Source organism: Peromyscus maniculatus, chromosome 14 (genome assembly GCF_049852395.1).
Source record: "Peromyscus maniculatus bairdii isolate BWxNUB_F1_BW_parent chromosome 14, HU_Pman_BW_mat_3.1, whole genome shotgun sequence".
Taxonomy (NCBI): domain Eukaryota; kingdom Metazoa; phylum Chordata; class Mammalia; order Rodentia; family Cricetidae; genus Peromyscus; species Peromyscus maniculatus.
Genome location: NC_134865.1, coordinates 70,702,042 through 70,723,061, shown reverse-complemented (window position 1 = coordinate 70,723,061; position 21,020 = coordinate 70,702,042). Strand labels below are relative to the sequence as shown.

General features: G+C 46.8%; 1 protein-coding gene across 10 annotated transcripts in view; it reads left to right on the top strand.

The window, feature by feature from the left end:
• Window positions 1–21,020, top strand: part of Foxn3 (forkhead box N3) — a 389,572-nt gene that overhangs the window by 146,833 nt on the left and 221,719 nt on the right. Inside the window, exon 1 of one of the 10 annotated variants that reach the window (XM_076551213.1) lies at window positions 8,050–8,617. The exons of 8 other annotated variants lie outside the window; for them this stretch is intronic. The gene's annotated coding sequence lies outside the window, so the exon portion shown is untranslated. Of the gene's footprint in view, window positions 1–8,049; window positions 8,662–21,020 lie in introns of those variants that run through there. One more of the 10 variants, XM_042261034.2, reaches the window with a different exon arrangement.

Here is a 21,020-nt window from a genome sequence, read left to right as displayed (position 1 = left end):
CTATCCTAGAACTCACTCTGTAGACCAGGCTGGCCTCGTACTCACAGAGATCCCCCTGCCTCTGTCTCCCAAGTGCTGGGATTAAAGGCGTGCATCACCTCTCTATTCTTATACAGCACCCCAGATCTAGGAATGGTGCCATCTACTTCCAACAGGGCCTTCCCACATCCTTTAATGAATCAAGGCAATCCCTAACAGTTAGACCCATGACCGGATCTAGGCAAATTCCTCATTGAGAATCTCTTCCTACGTGACGTTAGATCATGTCAAGCTGACAGCTAATACCGACCGTCCCACCTATGAATACTCATTGGCCTGGCAACTCTTCTTCTAGGATTCATTAAAGGGAAATGATGATCTCTGTATGTGGGGAATGTGGTTATTCATCTGAGTGTGCTGACAGTCGAGGAAGCTGGAGCTAACATAGCATCGATGTGAGAGAAAGGAGGCTGTCATTAGCTATTGCTCGGGACACCGTACCACTGGCATTCACTGTGTAACTGTTTATTGTCCTATGTGGTGGGTATAGAGTAGGTGGGAAGCATATGTCACCATTAAGACCGATGTAATCTGAGCCCTCTTGGAGCTCAGAGTTTTCGTCATAGGAACAGAGTCTATACAATGGGGAGGAGAGTAGAGCAGGCCCAGCAGGCTTGTGGGCTGCCATCGTGTGTTAAATGCATGAACAACCCAGGAAGTCTGAATCCCTACTAGGGATTCAGAGACCCCGAGTCATTGAACACGACTGTCCCTGTCCCTTTGTCTACTTTGTGTGTGTGGCTTTTAACTGCTCTGCGATGGCCATTATGATGCTGTGATAGAAAAATGAGTTTCTGGGCCAGTGAGAGGGCTCACTGGGTGAAGATGCTTGCTGCCAAGCCTGCTGACCTGAGTTTCATCCTGGAGACACACGTGGTAGAAAGACAGACCTGACTCTAGCAAGTCAAGCTGTTCTCTGACCTCCATGTGCAGGGACACCCCCCACCCCCCGACACACACACACACACACACACACACACACACACACACACACACACACACATTCACACACTAAATAAATAACTGTGAAAAAATTAGAAGACTGACATTCTCAGAACAAAAGATAGCTGTACATTCTAGACCCCTTTCTTCCTTAAATCTGCTGGGAGGCCTTGGATGGATGTGAGGGAGAGAGGGCAGGGAGATGCCTGAATCTCCTCTGGGCTGCCAGCTCAGGGTTCCAAGGTCTCTCTCACCTTCTGTGGTCACAGGGGAGATCTCCCACAGGGCCTGTGAGATGCAACTGTAGCCAGGTTACGGTGCTGACATCCTGGTCCCTGAGCACTTTTAGTCTTTAGAGTTTGGTCTGCTGGGAATCTGCTGATGTACTCTGATGGGAAAAAAAAAAGTTTCTGGTTTGGGTATACGATAATTAAATTAGGGAAGCGCCTTTTGCCCAGCAAATAAAACCCAGCAAGACTGGTTTCCCTGGAGCAACTCAGCCAGATCTCAGGGCAACCCAATAAAGCAAAAGGACAGCAGCTCCATCCATGGAGTTCTGCACAGGTGCCTAGCCCTGCATTCAAACGCTTTGCAGACACCTTGCAGGCTAAGGCTCAGGACACCCATGGGTGCTTACCATTCCCAGGGTTCTCTTCGGACCCCGAGCTCAGACGTCGGAAAACCAGAGTTGGTCACCTGTGGTGGTTCACAATGGGATGCAGACTCCAGGCTGTCCACTCTGGGGCAGTTTTTCAGCCTCTGCTCTGTGCTGCCTCCCACTCCAAGAAGCAAGCCTGCCTGTGCCTGTCAACCCCGATGTCTGAAGCCAGGGGTCTGAGGGATTGAGGAGGCTCTCAGGTGGGAGGATGCCAGGAACCTGGGGAACAACGCAGAGCCAAAGGTGAACACACAGTTGGTCTTTTAACTAGATGAGGTGTCAGTGAAAAGGTTTTTAAAAGTTGAAGTTGTTGGGTTTGGTGGGGGAGCTGGGGCAGAAGATTTGAGAGTTCAAGGTCACTTATAATCCATATTAGGGATACTCTGTCTCCAAACACTAGGGGCTGATGACGTAACCCCGGGGTAGTAGATACTTAGGTAGATTACTTACTTAGAGTGTTCAAGTTCCTGGGTTGGACCCTCAACACTGAAAATGAAAAAAAAAAGAAAAGAAAAGAAAAGAAAAGAAACCCAGAAATGTAGCCTTCTTGTGGCTTCATTGCTTCTCAGACAGACCAACCAGCTGCCCCCACATCCCCCATCTAATCCTGTACTTGTAAAGACTTCTGGTGCTTACTGGCAGCTTCTCTGTCTCTTCAGCCGTCTCAAAAGACACGTTGGCTTCCCAGTGGTCACTGTGGCAGGTGGGGGCAGGGAGGGAGACTTCCTGTGGTCTTCACCTCCACGTCCTGACTTCAGCTTAGAGAGCAGACTCATTGTTTCTCAAACCTTGGCTGAGCCGAGGGGCTGGTGGTAGTTGATCAAAAGCCTGAGCGTAAATCTACAGTGAGAAACCCAACTGCTTGGAAAGGGCAGTATAAAGAACTGGGAGGCTGAGAGCCACTGGAAAAGCCAGCTAGCCTCAGGTCACTACATGCCATTGTTCAATGTCAAGAGCAGGTTTACTGATCTCACGGTACTAGACAGGACTTGGAAAAGTACTTAATCTTGAGAAGTTCCCCACCCCCATCTCCCATGATCCAAACCCTCAATTCAGTTCTACCACATCTCTGGTTTCAAGGGGGGACCCTTGAATTCCTTAGAGATGTTAACTGGGCTCTCTCCCCGCTGGCTGGGAGCCAGCCGGGTGGGTTTTCCCCACCTCCACACTTTGCATATCTATACACCGTCCTGTACCTGCTGGCTTAACTGGGAGGATGTTCCAAAGTTAGGAGGTGGGATGTCTGGGAAGGAGAGGCTAGACCCTGAATGTGATTTCCAGAACTTGTCCCTTGTCAGAATGGCCACGTCCAAGGCCAGGTGGCCACTGTGTTCCCTGCTCTACTAACCACCATTCCAAGAAGGTAAGTCACAGGCCACCTTTTCAGTGCTATCTTTTGAAACAAGATGGATGATGAGGAATAAAGGCAGGGACGGGGTCTGCAGGGAGGGGGTCACACAGAGTATCCAGGGCTGTTGACTGGGAGCTTTCAGCAGCTGTAGTTACTATTGAGAGTGGAAGTGTGAGGGGCCTGAGTTCTGCAAGCGAGGGAAGTGCAAAGGCCCCTGAAGAAGGCTGGCCTGGCTATGGAGTGAGCACCTGGGGAGAGGCAGAGCCAGGGGAAAAGGTAAGCCACAGCCAGGCTGACGGTAAAGGTTTCCCTTTCTGCTTGCCCACAGTCCTGGTCCTCTCTCCTCATTGCTCCTTGAGAGGGCAGCCTTCAGCCCCCACTGTGACCTGAACCTGCGCACATACCATCCCCGTAGTGGTCTGTCTCGCTGTCTAGCCCATAATAATCCCGGAAGAGAGAGCCTACCACCCACCGTGGAAGATGACCCACTGATCCTTCTCATCAAAGTGAAACTGAAATAGCGACTGTCCTTGCCCGGTTTGAGAGTTCCCTTCACCCCCAAGCTGTGAGTGCACTGCTCGGTCAGAGAAGGCTGGTCCTTCCGTTCTTTAGGGACCTCGAGCTGAGCTGACATACCTGAGAGCCTGCTGCTGGGTCCAGGCCTAGCTCTTTCTCACTTGAGGCCAGGGTCCCTCATCGTAAACTGTATCTACTTCAAAAAACTCTTGGCATACATAGCTCGAGAGGACAGCCCAGGAGATCGAAGCCTCTTCAAGGTAGGGGCGCCTGAGTGATGCGGACTTTGTATGGCCCAAGAGCGGTTCAGCTTGGACAGACCCTCTTTAAGGAAAAAAGTGTAAACTGGGCAGTGGAGGCACATGCCCTTAATCCCAGCACAGGAGAGGTGGAGGCAGGCAGATCTCCGAGTTCAAAGCCACCTAGTCTACAGAGAGAGAGTTCCAGGAAAGCCAGGGCTACACAGAGAGACCCTATCTCGGAAAACAAAACAAAATAAAAGCAAACAAAACAATCAAGAGTGTAAAGGACAAACACAAAAGGGTGTAGGGAAGTGGAGGAGGCTTCCTAGAGTGTCTCCAGCCTCAGGGTGTATGTGCAGCACCAAACCCCACCCCCCCATCAACAAACAAACAAAACCACAACAAAGTAGAAGGGTGAGCACTTATTTCAAATAATGAAAGAAAACACACAAAAAATATGCATAAAAGCCTGACAATTGAAATATTGAAAAACCCAGAAAAGTAGCGTGCTGTTGCTTTTCTAATCAGCTCCGTAATGTGCTTCGGCATTGCGTTTTCCCTACACTTTCTGCACTGTGAACTCTGTAATCATTTCTTCATAGACTCTGATTTTGGAATACTGTTTTCTGCATGGAGAACTAGCAAGATTGCTTGTTCATTGCCCTGATGTGGTTGATTGGGTTATTTTGTTGTTGTTAGAACAATAGCTTAGAAAAACATTAAGCTTCATAACGGATTATGCCATGTAAGTTTTTAAGGAAACATTGTCAGTTTTGGCAAAATTTCTTCTTTGACAGCACTTTAAGATTTTTTTTTGATAGTGACTTGTTTTAAACACAGAAAGCTGAGAGTTTTCTATGACATAAAACAGATAAAATGTGGAGCTCAGTGTCTGTCATGTAGTAACTACTCAATAAACAGCCATTATGTCTGTCCTTATTTCTTCTTAAAACCTAGTCTTAGACTGCATGCTTCGGGATGCCAATATGAGATATTGCGTCCTCCCTTACCCCCAAGAATGAGCTCACTTCCAGTAGTGAGGGGTTGTGCTCACTTCTGGTTAAATGCACAGCTGTTTTCGTTAGACATGGATTCCCTACAATTAATTTCCCATTCATAATTCCCCATGTATCTGCAGAACTGTATGGATATGGCTTTGCTTTATTATTTAGAGCAGACCTTGAAAGAGCTCAGTAAAGTTTACAATTTGGATCTTTCCTCTAAAGTCATTTTAATCTTATAAAGTCTTGTCACTAAACTTGTCCAAAATGTCTTTTTTTTTTTTTTAAATTTAATTCTGTTAAACAGTTTTGTTGTATTAGAAATTTCTGTGGGTAGGAAATGAAACTCCACCAACCACTAACTCAATATGGGTGTTTGTAAAGGTACTTCTGGTCACAGGCAACAACAGAAAAGCCACCTCAGACTTCAAACCACAGAGGTCTGTTGGCTCCTGTATTGAGTAGTCTGTTTGGATGGGTCATTGTTAGCAATCTAAGAGCCTTTATAGGTAGTTGACGGTGGAGCTGGACCTGCCTACCCACAGGGCTTGTAGATTTCATTTTCTTCTAACATTAGTTAATATTTTTGTTTTGGGGTGGTGTGTGTGTGTGTGTGTGTGTGTGTGTGTGTGTGTTGTGGTGTGTGTGTTGAGACAGAACCTCTATAGTCCCTCAGACTCAATGCAGTTGTCCTACGTCAGCCTCCTAAACACTAAGATTACACAAGAAATCCAGGAGTGGCTGGAAAATGATCTTAATCCCTTCCCCAGGACAGTGCCTCCAGTGACCCAAGGATGTCCCATGAAGCTCTGTCCCTAGATTCCCATCAATCAGTTCACAGCACACCACCCGGGGGACTCAACTTCTAACATGGATCCACATTTATTTTTATTTTATGTATTTTGCCTGCGTGCCCCACGTGGCCACGATGCCCACTGAAGCTAGAAGAAAGCATTGGACCCCTTGTGTAGTTAAAGATGGTTGTGAGCCGCCATGTGAGTGCTGGGATTCAAACCCCGGTCCTCTGGAACAGCAACCTGTGCTCTTAACTGCTGAGCCATCTCTCTAGTCCAGGGTCTTAACTTTTTAGTCTTACCCCTCCCTACCTGTAAGTCACTTGACTTCTCTTTAGCCTTGGGGTCTGTCCTCTGTCCACAAGGAATGCAGTGCCTTCCTTGTGCAAGATAGGCAGTAAAAGATGAAATAAATAATGCAGGGAGGGCTCCTGGCACGGTGCCTGGCCTGCAGGGAACACCAGAGAGCTGTGCAGTGAGAGCGAGCTGTGCTCTCAATTTCTTGGATGGCGTCCTTGAGGACTTGCTCTCCATTGTTTTGACTGCTGTTGTTCTGAAGCGCTGAATGTCTTCCGGCAAAATTGACATCCTTTGTGGTTCACCCCAGGGAAACTAGGAGCAGGGTGGTATTCAGACAGTCTACGGACATGCCAGGTTTCTCACCAATAATGAGAAAGGTGGCCTGTGTCTGTCAGACACACTGCCAGGAGGGACGGAATGTGAGGCTCACTTTCTTCTCTGGTTTTTCAAGACAGGGTGTGGTGGTATTGTGTTCCCCCAAATATTGTGCACCCTAATAAACTTATCTGGGGTCAGAGACAGACCAGCCACTAGATACAAAGGCTAGAAAATGGTAGTACTCACACCTTTAATCCTAGCATTCTAGAGGTAGAAATCCCTCTGGATCTCTGTGAGTTCAAGGCCACATTGGAAATGGCCAGGCATGGTGACTCACGCCTTTAATCCCAGAAAGCGAGTCTTCAATCCCAGGGAATGGTGGTAGAAAGCAGAAAGGTATATAAGGCATTAGGACCAGGAACTAGAAGCATTTGCCTGGTTAAGCTTTTAGGTTTTGAGCAGCACAGCTCAGCTGAGAGCCATTCGGATATGAAGACACAGAGGCCTCCAGTCTGAGGAAACAAGACCAGCTGAGAAGTTGGCCAGGTGAGGTTAGCTGTGGCTTGTTCTGTCTCTCTGACCATCCAGCATTTCACCCCAATAACTGGCCCCGGGTTTGGTTTTATTAATAAGACTTTCTAACAAATCCTGCTATAACAGGGTTTCTCTGTGTAGCTTTGCTCCTTTCCTGGAACTCACTCTGTAGCCCAGGCTGGCCTCGAACTCACAGAGATGGAGGCTCACTTTCAAAGTAGTGTTTTGTCCACACCCTTCTGCACAGAAGAGTTGGAGGAGAGCTGTGGAGCAGCTGACCCTCCAGCAGGACTCTGTTCAGACCTTTCCAAGTATTTGGTTGGAATTGGATTTTTGCATTGTGATGTTAGATTTTCAAAAACTTTACACTGTGGGCCAACAAGATAGCTCATCTGATAAAGGTGCTTGCTGCCAGTTTGATCCCTGGGACCCACGTGGTAGAAGAAGAGAACCAACTCCTACACATTGCCTTCTGATCTCCCCACGTGTCCTCATGTGCGCATACACACAAGCCTAACTTAATAAATGTAACGAAAGAAGCCAATTTATAAGAATGCAAACTTAACAACAACAAAAAAACCTAATGATGTAGCACACACGTGGGGATAGAAGTAATGTTCAGTTTCGATATGAATTAATAACTGCTCTATGAAGCTAGTTGTGTCAGTGCACACCTTTAATCCCAGCACCGGAGAGGCAGAGGCAGGTGGATCTCTGTGAGTTGGAGGCCAGTTTGGTCTATGTAGTGAATTTCAGGATGGCCAGGGGCTACATAGTGAAACCCAAAACAAAAAACAAAACAAAACAAAAAACCTTCTCTAAGAAGTAAAATTGACCAAAAACTAAAGAAAAGAGACCCCAAAGCAACTTCCAGGACTTTGGGGCGAGGTGTGGGGGTGGCCTTAAAATGAATAATTCTTGCTAGATCCAGAAATGTGAATAAAAACTATGATAAACACGATGAAACCCACAGATTGCTGTTGGTAGGTGGCAATGGCCTTTGCCATCAATATTGCAGGACTACCCTTTCTCTGAAGCAAATATATATATATATATATATATATATATATATATATATATATATATATATATATATATATTTGCATCTCAGGCAACAGAAACGGTGAACAAAGTGTTCATTTAGTTTATGCAAGAAACTGAAAATATGAAAGATTTTCCTTACATGGACACAGGGAGCGGCCGGGGCCCAGAGGAAAGTGTTCTCGGGTCTGCCTGCCCCAGACATTCATCCCCCCAGTGAGCGAGCACTCTAACATCTAACTTTGCTGCTTTCACTTTTGATTAGTTAGAGCTTCCGTCCGTGGGTATTTGAATACTAGTCTTTCCTGTGGCTCCTTTTCAAAGGATCCAAAGCAGTTTAAAAATACACAATGTTCAGAGATCTGACCGAGCGCTAATGTGAAGTGCTTGTCTGGGGACTTGAAAATGAATCTATCAAACAGATCTGAAAGTCTAAACTCTTACGGTGTCTTGAAAATGATCGTCGGGTAAACAAGAAGAGAAAAGGGGAGCACTTAGCCTCGGTCATCATGCTTTTAGTAGCAACAGTGGTGGCAAACAGTTCGGTTTGTAAAAACAGAAGAGCGACAACTCTTCATTTAACGTTAAACAGGAAACCGAAAGCAATCTGTGGCACTGGAGTGAGTTCGCAAGGAACCTGCTGTCTATCAGTGCTGGAAAAAGCCGGCAGACATTTCATCTATTTGCTTAAGATGATAATGTCTTCGTGAAAATCTTAACCCAAACATGACCGCTGGAAGCAGGGTCAGTAGCGGAAGGTTTCGAGGCAAACCCGTTCGCTCCAGAACCAAAGGAAATTTAGAAGCAAATTGCAAAGCTCTCCACGAGTGGAGCAGACACTTGTGTTTCGCCTTTGTGTGGGGCTGTCACGTATCCAACATGTGCGTATGAATATTCTTTCTGAAGACCTGGGCTTCATTTTAAGGTCAGCCTTCAATTTCTAGAGAATATAATTTGCTGTTATTTTTAGGGCTTCATGATTGCTTGTAATAACTAATGAAAAAAAAAAGCAGAGAAATAAATGTGTAACAGCTGTGTCTGCTTAACTTGATTAAAGGCAGTAAAAAAAAAAAAGTAAACAGAAGACTAATGTGACAGTAGACAACAGGGACAAGTGTCCCTGTCATTGTGGAAAGTCTTACAGACATAACTTGCTGCACGTCGGAAGGCCGGCCGGCCGGGTCTGTGTTTAAAGTTTACTCTACTGTTTGCCTTGAGTGGGATCAGTGTTGTAGTGAATAATTTATAGCCAGCATGAATGAGCTCATTAGTCACCTTTTCAGACTTTAAATGAGTTTTGTGGTTGTCATTACTCCAGCCTTCTGTTCAGCCGCCGAGCAAAATGACAGCTTGCCAGTTGGATGCCTTGTCGTCAGGGGCCGCCTGTTCCCCTTCAGGTCTGGGCTGGCTTTTGTGTTTCTAGAAACCTTGCGTTTCTTGCTCTTGTGCTGGGCCAGGAACTCTCACATTTCAGGGCTTTATGTACTTGAAGGCTCAAAGAGAAGTTTTGGGGGAATTAAAAAAAAAAAAATGTTTTGGTGGTGTCTGCTACAGATAGTGAAATGGATGAAAGGAATCTCTCTCTCTCTCTCTTTCTCTCTCTCTCTCTCTCTCTCTCTCTCTGTTTATTCAGCAACTACTATATAGTATTCCCTTTGTGTTTGATGTGATAGTTGAGTTCTTCAAAAGCAGAGTAAACAGGGGAAAGTTTTGTAGCGGCTGAGTTGGGCTCTCACCTGGCAGACACATGTTAGGTAGGGGTTATGGTTGGAGTTTGGGGAGACAGGGGTTGTGTTTTTCCAGTTCTGAATATGAAGGTGGTCTGGATAAAGAACCTTGGTCCACAGCAAAGCGACTGTGTTGGATAAGCAGGGGTATAACTGAACCTGTATGGTTCCCACCAAGGGGTTGACCAGAAGACCTTTCCAGACCCCAGCCAAGGAGCTGAGGAGATGGCTCAATCGTAAAATGCTTGAAAGCGTGAAGACCTGAGTTTGGATCTCCAGCACTGGGATGAAAAGTTGGGTGAGGCAACATATGTCTGTTACTCCAGTGTTGGGGAGGCGGCTGCAGGCAGCTCCCTAGAGATCAGTACCCTGCCAGCCAGGCTGGATTGGTGAGCTCCAGGAATCAGTAGAGACCTATCCTAAAGAATAAGGCAGAGCATGACTGAGAAAACACACACACACACACACACACACACACAGAGATTCCAGGCAACATAGAGGTCAGGAGGATTGACAGTGACCACAGCTTCTTCCCCAGCACACAATGATAAGAGAAAATGAAGCATGGAGGCTGCCTCCTTCCTGTGCCATAGGAGATATGCCTGGGAGGTTGGCGTGTGTGCAAGCCTATGTATGCCAGTGGTAGGTGGGGTTTTGAATCAGATATCACAGGGCCATTTATCTCCGTTTGAGCTTGGTCTAGGCAGCATCCATGAGCTCTGATGTTCACTTACTCCCAGACTTACACTCCACCCTGACTCCAGAACACTGATATGCACACCTTGGTCCGTGGGTGGCCCCCCCTGTCGGCCAAGTACTTAGACCTCTGTTCTGAACACTTTTTGACATTTGCTCTGGCAACAGGCACTAGTGGCTACCATGAGCAGTGTGGGCAGCACCCCTTCCCAGGATCCATATTGTTGGATAGCTGACGCAGCACTGTGTTGAGGCACACAGGAAGGACACTCAGTGTGTTCCTCTTTGGAAGGAATGCCAACTTCAAAAAGGATGCCTAGTTGTTTGGAGGGCAAATCTTTGAAACCAGTCACATGGCTTGGAGTACAGAGATGTGAGGTGCTGTTGAATGCACACCTCGGGTCCTCCCCCCCCCCACAGTGTACAGTAGTCTGTGTGGTTACTTCCTTTCCAGCCTCCACCTGCTGTGATGAGGTGCACACATGCTGTCATGCCTCACAGCTTATGGGCACCTTTTGCTTGCACTGAGTCACAGGATTAAAGGGAAGGTTGTGGGTGGCTCAGTGGTAGAACACTTGCCTAGCATCCATCAGGCTCTGAGTGCAAATCCCAGCACCGCAAACCAAAAAAAAAAAAAAAAAAAAAAAAAAAAAATCTTAGAGGCATACAAGAGCTAAGAAGATAGCTCATTCAGGATGACATGAATGTTATGCTCAGGACCCCCACTCCCACCCCCTTTAAAGCCAGGGGTGGCGGCACCTGCTAGCAATCGCAGAGGTGGGGAGGTAGAGACAGGAGAATCCCCGGGGCCTGCAGGCCAGCCAGTTTCGCTTACTTGGCCGGCTAGCGAGAGACCCTGTCTCAAAAAATAGTGTCTGATACCTAAGGAACACACTGTCCTTTGATCTCCGCATGCATGTATACACATGTGATATCCTCCCCCGACACACACATGTACACCGAGGCACAAGAGGCCACATTTGAGAGGCAGCAGAGGGTTCAAAACAGAAAGTATTGTGAGCTTGATCATGCAGCAGAGACGGCAGGTTTGGATGTCGTAACAATCTGGGGAAGTCACTGGTCTCTGGAAGGAACTTTGTACTGTGGGGAAATATGTTTGCCAATAATTGAAGCTATGTGCCGTTTCTGAGAAATTTCACCTGCTTTAGGGTGTTTGCTTTCTCTCATATCCCTTTGTGAAAGCAGGACAGGAGACGGCATGGCACGTCTTGGTGGTGGCCAGGCTTGGGAGCGAACCATTGAAACCATGTGCTCACCGGGGAGAATCACAAAGGCACCCATGATTGCCAGAGGAGGGAGGGTCTGTGGGGCGGCTACCCTGCAGTACCAACCCTATGGTTCTTAAGAGTTTTTTTTGAGGGAGAGCAGCAGGAAATATTAGATTAGAAGGATTTAGAGTGTAGAGATAAACAGAAAATACCAGATAGCCTCGAGAGGACCTAGAACCTAGTCCAATGGACCCTGGCTGTCTCTGCCCCAGGGTATTTATAGAAATGCCAAGGGGTGGAGCAAAAGACACCCCCCCCCCCCAGCACAGCCAAGTGCAGACCATCTCAGACACCTGCACTCAGGCCCGTGGTCCTAATCATCCTCTATGCGGACCTGCTGGGTAAGGCCAGGAGGATCCTGAAAATGGGCTCCCACAAGGGTCGATGAGGCTGCTTGTCTTGGTGGAGTTAGTAGATGAGTGGCCAGAGACAGGGGTAGAGTGGAGTTTGCTGTTTTCCAAGGAAAGTGATTGAAGTTTCTGAGTACACTGCGCCACGTGCTGTCTGTCTGTCTGTCAAAGTAATTGCAGTCTGTTTGACATTTGGTATTTGGTTTATTTATTTACCTTTAAAAAAGATTTATTTGTTTGTCTATTTATTTATTTATTGTACATGTGTGTATGGTTCAGTGTATGTATTTGTGCTGTGTATATACAGGTGCCCACAGAGGCCAGAAGAGAGCATCAGATCCCCTGGAACTAGAGTGACAGATAGTTGTGAGCCATCCTGGGTGCTGGGAACTGAACCTGGATCCTCTGTGAGAGCATCAAGTGCTCTTAACCACTGAGCCATCTCTCCTGCCCCTGGTTGATTTGGTGTGTGTGTGTGTGTGTGTGTGTGTGTGTGTGTGTGTGTGTGTGTGTGTGTAACATACCATCCTGTATCAACAGGTGAGCTTTTTTGTAGTTGTTGTTGTTTTTGTTCCGCATGTACTGCCTTCTCTGATTAAAAGTCCCCTTATCAGTGGTGGCACACGCCTTTAATCCCAGCACTCCGAGACAGGCAGATCTCTGTGATTTCAAAGCCAGCCTGGTCTACAGAGCAAATTCCAGGACAGCCAGGGCTACAGAGAAACCCTGTCTCAAAAAAGTCCCCTTATTGTTCTTCCTTTGTGTCCTCATCATGAGCTTTCCCTCTGTGCCTTCCTTCATAGCTGCTGTCCCCTTCATGTCCCTGCCCCCAAGGAAGGTCACTGAGAACAAGCTAGGTAGTCTGAGTTTCTCTGATGGATCTCAGATTCCTCGGAATTCTGAGGACTGTATTGGTTCCCACACATCCCTTATGAGCTGTGTGACCTTGGGTAGGTGGCCAAACCTTCCGGGTCTTCATTTAGAAAATGAAATCAAATAACTCCTCATATGATTGATGTGAGATTAAAATTTGGGGGGGGGGCTGGGGGAGTGTTTTTGAGACAGGGTTTCTCTGTGTAACATTCTTGGCTGTCCTGGAACTCACTTTGTAGACCAGGTTGTCCTTGAACTCTCAGAGATCTATCTGCCTGTCTCTGCCTCCTGAGTGCTGGGATTGGCTAGACGTTTTTGTTCCTTTGATTAATCTCTGATTTATTTAAAATACGTTCCCCCCCCCCCCCCCCCCCCCCCGCCCCCTTGGTTTTTGAGACAGGGTTTCTCTGTGTAGTTCTGGTGCCTGTCCTGGAACTCACTCTGTAGACCAGGCTGACCTCGAACTCACAGAGATCCGCCCTGGCTCTGCCTCCCCAGTGCTAGGATCAAAGGCAGCCACCACTGCCCGGCCTTTAAAATACAATTTAAGAGGAATAAAACTTTACTTCGGTTTACAGTTCGAAAGCTTCAGTCCATGGTTGTCTGGTTACAGACCAGAGCTTCAAACATCATGGTGGGCAGGAAGTAGAGAGAGGCAGGAAAGAGGAAACAGACAAGGTGTGTTCTGATTCCTAAAGTTTCTACCATCTACCCTCAAAATAGTGCCGCCAGCTGGGACCATACTTCCACACATGAACCTACAGGCACCAAAGATACCAGTCTTAGGCTACCATCTGGCACTGGCTAGGTGCTACATAAATGAGCGTTGGTTGAAGACAGTCAGCTGTCATTGGTAGAGTCTCTACTTGTGAATTTGCCCACTTCTCAAACTGTGTTTGTAACCCCCAAGTTAATGGTTGTGTGTGCTTGCTCATGGTCATTCTCAGATACATGTGGGACCGTGAACAGCCTGAGTTGTCTGTTGTGCCTGTCCCTAGCTGAGGAGTGAGGTGACATCCAAACAGTGTCCTGTTTGTGGTCCATCTAGTATCACAGTTTTGGCATTTTTCTGTTTTTGGTTGGTGATTTTGCTGTTTAAAATGGTGCCCAAGAGGGGCTGAAGTGCCGTGTGGAGTTCCTGAGGGTGAGCTGGCTGTGGTGTGTCTGTCATATGGAGAAGTGTGCCTCCTGGAGTCTTCAGCCTGGAGCTTGGTGCTCGGGAACACAAACCAGGCCACGTGATGATGGAGAGATCGAGACCAGAGCTTGCGGGCCCCTAACCATTGCCCCAGGAACAACGGTCAGGTGTTTGTGGTTCTTTATACATCATCATGTTTACAAAGAGGAGAATGGACAGGAGATAAATGTGGCCCCCATCCTGAAGATTGACAGGCTCCTGCAGGGCGTGCTCTCCGTTGTAGGCAGTGTCCCAGGAAGGTGGGAGGAGCCACTGTCCCAGTCCTTGGGTATGCTTCAGCTCACACAGGGCTCCCTAGGTTTGGGGGATGGAGGCGAGTCACACACCTCATCTCTGGTAACAACCACCATTGTAGAAGAGTCCTGCAAGTAGATGTTACACCCCCCACCCCTCACGTGGTTGACATCGTGCACCCCAAAAAACTTATCTGGGGGTCAGAGAACAGAATAGCCACTGTATTAAACATAGGTTTAGGCAGTGGTAGCACACGCCTTTAATCCTAGCATTCAGGAGGCAGAGATCTGTCTGGATCTCTGAGTTCAAAGCCACACTGGAAACAGCAAGGCATGGTGACACACACCTTTAATCCCAGGAGGTGATGGCAGGAAGCAGAAAGGTATATAAGACTCGAGGACCAGGAGCTAGAGGTCTTGTTAAGCTTTTTTAAGCTTTTAGCAGCAGTTCAGCTGAGATCCATTCAGATGAGGACTCAGAGTCTTCCAGTCTGAGGAAACAGGATCAGCTGAGGAACTGGCGAGGTGAGGTTAGCTGTGGTTTGTTCTATTTCACTGTTCTTTCAGCATTCACCCCAGTATCTGGCTCCCGTGTTTTTTATTAATAAGACCTTTTAAGATTCGTGTTACACCCCACCACCACCATCACCAACAACAACAAATGCACAGGTGTTTGGAACTCTTGTGTCTTCACAGAGAAAGTTTGCTACTCAATGGCTTCAACAGAGCCTTGGAGGGTGACCAACTTCCTATCTCAGAATATAGGGCTTATAATAGAGAGCAACTTCACTGGTTCCTAGTGCTAGCTTTTAAAATGGGACTGTTTTGTTACTCTCCCTTGCCTCCATTGAAAAGCTCAGGAAATACTTTAATTTTTTTAATTTTGTGGAAAGCTTTGCCAATATATTTACACCCCTCAACTCTTGCATTATGAACTGTTGGTAAATTGTTTTATACAGTCTATGAGAATGTGAAACTCATTAAGGCCTTTAAAAACCGTTTAAAACTACCCGAAAAATGAAAATATGAGGGAGCAAAGTGGCCATGGTTTGGGCTGGCTTATGGTTTAGTAATATGTCTCCAGCCTCTTATCTCCACAATTTCAAGTTTTCACGATTCTTTTCTTTTCTCTTTTTGGTTTTTTGAGAGAGAGTTTCTCTGTGTAGCCTTGGCTACATCCTGGAACCTGCTCTGTAGACCAGGCTAGTCTGGAACTCACAGAGGTCCACCTGCCTCTGATGGGATTAAAGGCGTGCGCCACCACCGCTCGGCAGTTTTCGTGATTTTTTAAACAATATCTTTGAAACCACTTTTAGGTGCACTGTGGGGAGCCTTTGCTGGAGACCTCCTGGCATAAATGTTGCATGTACATCCCAGAGTCCAGCTGCTCTGACTCCTGCTTTTCTGGAATTTATTGCCTCAGGGATCAGGAAGTCTGGGGGAATGGAAATACCCAGGAGACATCCCTATCAGCTGGCAATCTAGGATCGATGGCAGGGTTCAGCAAACACGTTTGAATTCTTTTTTTTTTTTTTTTTTAAGGTGGACCCTCCGTGCAGTTGTTTAGGCTGCCTTCTGATCAACACATGCGCCCCTGTTTACACTTTTAAGTGAGTCAATCTGAGAGATGAGCTATTACAGTTGCTATAAAGTGTGTTTCTCTGACTCCACTGAAGTTGATTGAGCTCCTTCAAGGGGATGGTACCAGTTTTGTTTTTCTTTTTTGTGAATTGGCCCCTTTGATTAGGATGAGTTTATTTTTTTTAAGTTATGAGAAAGTTGCAAATTAAATACACTGAACCAGGTGTAGTGGTACATAACTATAATCCCAGCCCTTGGGAGACTGAGGCAGAAGGATCAGGAATCTTAGGCCAGTCTAGGCTATATGCCAGACCTGGTATTAAAAAAAAAAAGTATGCTCACATACAATATTTATATATTTGCATATATAAATATCACCTCCCCCCTTTGTTACTAAGCTCGTGTAGCCTTAACCTCCCTCTGTTGTCCAGAATGACCTTTAACCCTGATCTTTCTGCCTTGCTTCTAGAGTGCCGGGATTATAGGCATGCACCGTCACACCCAGTTCCCTCTTTTTATATATAGCAAATATTTACTCTTTCCTTTTGTCTTTTACAGTCCATGATACAGCATACAAATTATAATTTGTTATGCAAATATGTCAGCGTGCAAACTAAATCTTTCCTTTGATTTATTTACTTAACCAAAATCCTGCACTACATACCTGGGTTCCATTATACAGTCCTTACAAATATTAATTCCTTTAATCATCATCACAATTCAATGAGAGGCTGCTACAGATTGGATGCTGGGCATCCCCCAAAGACTCGTGTATTACAGCTTGGTCCCAAGGGTGGTCGTACTATTGGAAGGTGGAGCCTAGAAGATGCGGAGCCAAATGGGAGGTCTGGGTCATTGGAGACATGTCTTCAAGAGGATTGTGGGGTCTTGTGACCTTCCACTTTCTCTTTAGCTTCCAGTTGTGAGGTAGTAACTTTGTCCCAGCACATACACTTGGCATGATGTGTACCTCACCACAGGCCCAAAACAACATGGCCACTGATAGGAGCCTCCAAAACTATGAGCCAAAAAATGCATTTTTTTCCCTCTTTATAAGTCAATCATGTCGGGGTTGGGGATTTAGCTCAGTGGTAGAGCGCTTGTAGAGCGCTTGCCTAGCAAGCGCAAGGCCCTGGGTTCGGTCCTCAGCTCTGTTAAAAAAAAAAAAAAAAAGAACTGAGACACTCACTGCTCAGTAGCAAAATAAGTCAATCATGTCAGGCATTCTGTAATAGTGACCCAAAGCTGGCTAATGTAATTAGTTATTATAATCCCATTTCCCCATTAGATAGTATTATTAATTATTATTATTATTATTATTATTGTATGTATGATACGTGTGTGTGTGTGTGTGTGTGTGTGTGTGTGTGTGAGTGAGATGGTCAGAGGACAAACCTACTTCTCTCCTGTCATTCTGCATTCTGAGGATCTAACTAACGTGGGTTATCAGGCTTACTTGGCGAGCCTGTCCTGGAACTTACTCTGTAGACCAGGCTGGCCTCGAACTCACAGAGATCTGCCTGCCTCTGCCTCCTGAGTGCTGGGATTAAAGGTGTGCATCACCACCACCTGGTTCCATTCCTTTTTTTTTTTTTTTTTTTTTTAAGATAAGGGGACTAGGTAGAGGGAAAGACGTTCTGTCCCTTGCCTGTCGTCATCTAGCTGGTAAGTCCTACCATGTGTCTGTTGGGCTGCACTGTTCTGGTCCTGACGTTCGGCTTGGTGTGCTTGTGTATTTATGATTGCTTCATATATGCTCTCCAGTGAGCTGTAGGGACGGCTCAGTCATAAGGAGCACTGGCTGCTCTTGCAGAGGACCCAGGTTTGGTTCTCAGCACTCACATGGCAGCTCACAACCACCCACAACTCCAGTTCCAGGGGATCCAAGGCCGCCTTCTGAACTCCAAAGGTGCCAGGCACACAGGTGATACGAAGACATATGTGCAGGCATAGCACCCATGTATATAAAATAAAATAATAAAAGAAAAACAAAAACTCTGTATAAGATAATGTTCCCCAGGTCTCCTCCTGTCCTTTATGGCTGGTGCCACATTTATTTTTCCTGGGATCTCTTATGACGCGAATCCCTGTGGGCTGAATGAACTGACTAAGCCTGGTTTCTAGACCATCATCGGTTTACCACTTTGTTTATGGTTACCCAGGAGCTGAGAGGTTTACACTCCCATTTTGCCTCTAGCAGGTGACTTCACAGGCTCAGGGTTGGCAGGGGAGCCCGAGCTAATGAATCACTCCACCCATCACCTGCATTTCCCCTTGTCCCGCACCCCAACTTTCTGCCTCAGCTTAGCACCCTGGCCTACTCCCTGCTGAAGAAATACTCAGCAGCCTTTCCCAGGCTCCACCCTCGCTCGGGCTCCTGCCTGGTAAACACATGAAGGAAGGCACAAAAGTTGACAGATGGTGAGCAAGCCTTCCACTTCACCTAGGAACCTCCAGGACTCCCAGCCGAGGGTCTCCCCCTTCTCTACTCATGTGTTATGGCCAAGACATGACTAAGGGATTGTCTTTACCCTTCTCGTACTCATAGGACAAACCTCCTGGTCTTTTGGTGACTTGTATACCTCCCCCACCTCCAGTCCAATAGATTCTTCTGGAATTCAGCTAATCTCACAATATGGTTCTAAAAGTATGGTTCTTAAGCCTGGAGTGCTTTTTAGGTATGCAAAATGTCAGGTCTAGCCTAGACCTCCGGAACCAGAAATTATGGGTGTGGGGAAACAGTTGGCAGCATTTAAATTAGCCCTTTAGGTAATTCTGATGCACACTTAAATAACAGGGAGCCCTGCTCCAATAGGAAGCATAGACCACTACAAATGTAGTGGGTATTCCTTCCAGAAAAGAGAAAACGCAAGTATAAAAGAATCACAAAACCAAAAATAACTAGTTCTCAGAGGAACCACTAACTTAGTATTTTCCCCCTAATTAAAAGAAAAAAGACTTATGCCCTTCGTGTGCGTGTGTGTATGGCTGAGTGTATGCATGTATACCATGTGTACAGATAGATGCCCGTGGAGGCCGGAAGAGGGCACTGGATCCCCTGGAACTAGAATTACATTGTGTGCTGCCTGATGAGGTGCTAGGAACTGAACCCCAGTCTTCTGCAAGAGCAGACGTACCCCAGCTGCTGAGCCATCTCCCCAGCCCTCTTCCCTATCTGTATAACACATTTTTACAGAGTTGTCTGTCTTCCCTGTTTTTGGTGCTGGGGATGGAACCGGGGCTTGTATGTATGTTAACGTGTGCTGCAACAGGGAGCGGCTGTCAGCTCCTGCTCTGCCTTCTGTGTGCATGCATGGTGGCCGTGATTTCCGAGCTGTCTGCCAGCTTCTGGTTTTCCGTGTTCTTCTTCCCTCTCCAAAACTTCGTGTTGTCTCCAGCATCCCATTCATCTTTGGAATCCCATTTCTCCGACAATGCAACTTCTGGGTTGTAAAACTCCTAGCCATTTTCTTGCTCTGAGGACAGAGTGTGAAGGACACACTCACACTGGCATTCCATGAGCTTTGTTATGAGGCTTCCACACCTATTTCCTAATATATAAACCCTGGAGGAACAAGACTTTGGCCCCCTGGCCCTTAACACAATGCTCCGTAAATGTTTGTTCAACAAACAAGGGCATGTTGAATACAATCAAGTCATACTGGATAAATCTGTTTGCACCTTTTACGACTCCTGCCTAGAGTAGAGGTTGTCAGCAATCATTCAGTGAGGGCCTTTTTCTTTTTTCGGTTTTTCTGAGGCAGGATCTCTCTGTGTAGGCCTGGCTGTCCTGGAACTCCCTCTGTAGACCAGGCTGGCCTCGAACTCAGAGATCTGCCTGCTTCTGCCTCCCGAGTGTTGGGATCAAAGACATGCACCACCACCGCCCGGCTATGGGGGCTTTCTTGATGTATATGCTAGGATCCTATCTAAGGATATTGGGACTTGTAAGGAGTGGCTTCCCAGGTGGTTCTTAAGGACTTCTCCAGGCAAACAACCCCTCAGATCTCCTCCATCCTGGCAGGTCAAACTCCAACCATACTTATGAGAGCTCCTCTTTAGCAAAGTTATCTACCCTCCTTTCCCCAAGTATCAGATACTCTACCACATGCTTTGCCTCTCCTCTGTGTGTGTGGCGGGCGGGGGTGGGGAGCACACATTACTCAGTCAGATTATTTCCCCGAGAATTTAAACTGGATAACAGAGTGCTTGAGACAGTCTGCAGGTGGTGGGTGTTAGAAATCGGAACGCTTCATGGGCACCCGTGTGTGACCTTAACAAGCCGACCTGCAGGGAGTACAGTGGAGTATACTGGAGAGAAACTAGAAATACCTCGCACCAGAGGGAGGGAGAAGAAAGAGAAATTGCCTGCTTCCCTCCCCCACCCCACCCCCAATTCCATGCAGCCAGTTGCTCTGACCGCCCTAGGCTCCCTCTTGTGTGTCCCTTTTACTAGAAGCAGTTAATTACAGGTATCCTGGACCAGAGGGCCATCTTTCCAGGCTGCCTCAGGTCTTTGCACCCAAGCAAAGGTGTTCCTTGTATCTACTTAGTTGCCACTGCTGTGAGCGAGACTATCAACTATTCTGTTAAGAACCATGAAGGAGGAACTGGGGCCCACACTGACTGGGGCTGGCAGTTCTAGAACGTAGGTCTTTTGGTACACCAGCCCGTGTTCAGAAGAGGCACAGAGTGGTCTTCTCCTCCAGTCCCCATTCAGAAAAGAAATGTTTTCCCAAGTGAGTTCTAGGTCATAGATAGGATTCTGCCGTCAAATAGCTATAAGAAACAATCGTTTCGATGACTTGGCCTGCCTGAGATTTCTTGGCACCCAAGATGTAAGGGTATATACTTGGAGAACACATGAAGAAAATTGAGCGTGAGACTATTCCTAAAGTAATTTGGCCCCTGGAGGATAATGTCAAGGATACATGTCCCAGAGCCAGGGATCTGTGGAATCACAGTTGGAAGAGGGCATACCAGGTTCTCTCCGGCTTACAGCAAAGCTCTGGCTGGGTCCGTTTTCAGTCAACAGCAGGCTGACCTGTGGCTCTTGCACATCAGGTAAGGTCTGCCTAATACTCTCTCTTTAGGAGAGCACTGTCTGACATCTCTTAGCACATCTGTAATGGAAAAGGGAAATTAAGAAATCAAGTCATGTGCTAAAGAGATGGCTCAGTGGGTAAGAGCACTGGCTGCTCTTCCAGAGGTCCTGAGTTCAATTCCCAGCAACCACAAGGTGGCTCACAGCCATCTAAGAGTGGGATCTGATGCCCTCTTCTGTCATGCAGGCATACATGCAGACAGAGCACTCACAGATTTAAAAAAACAAAACAA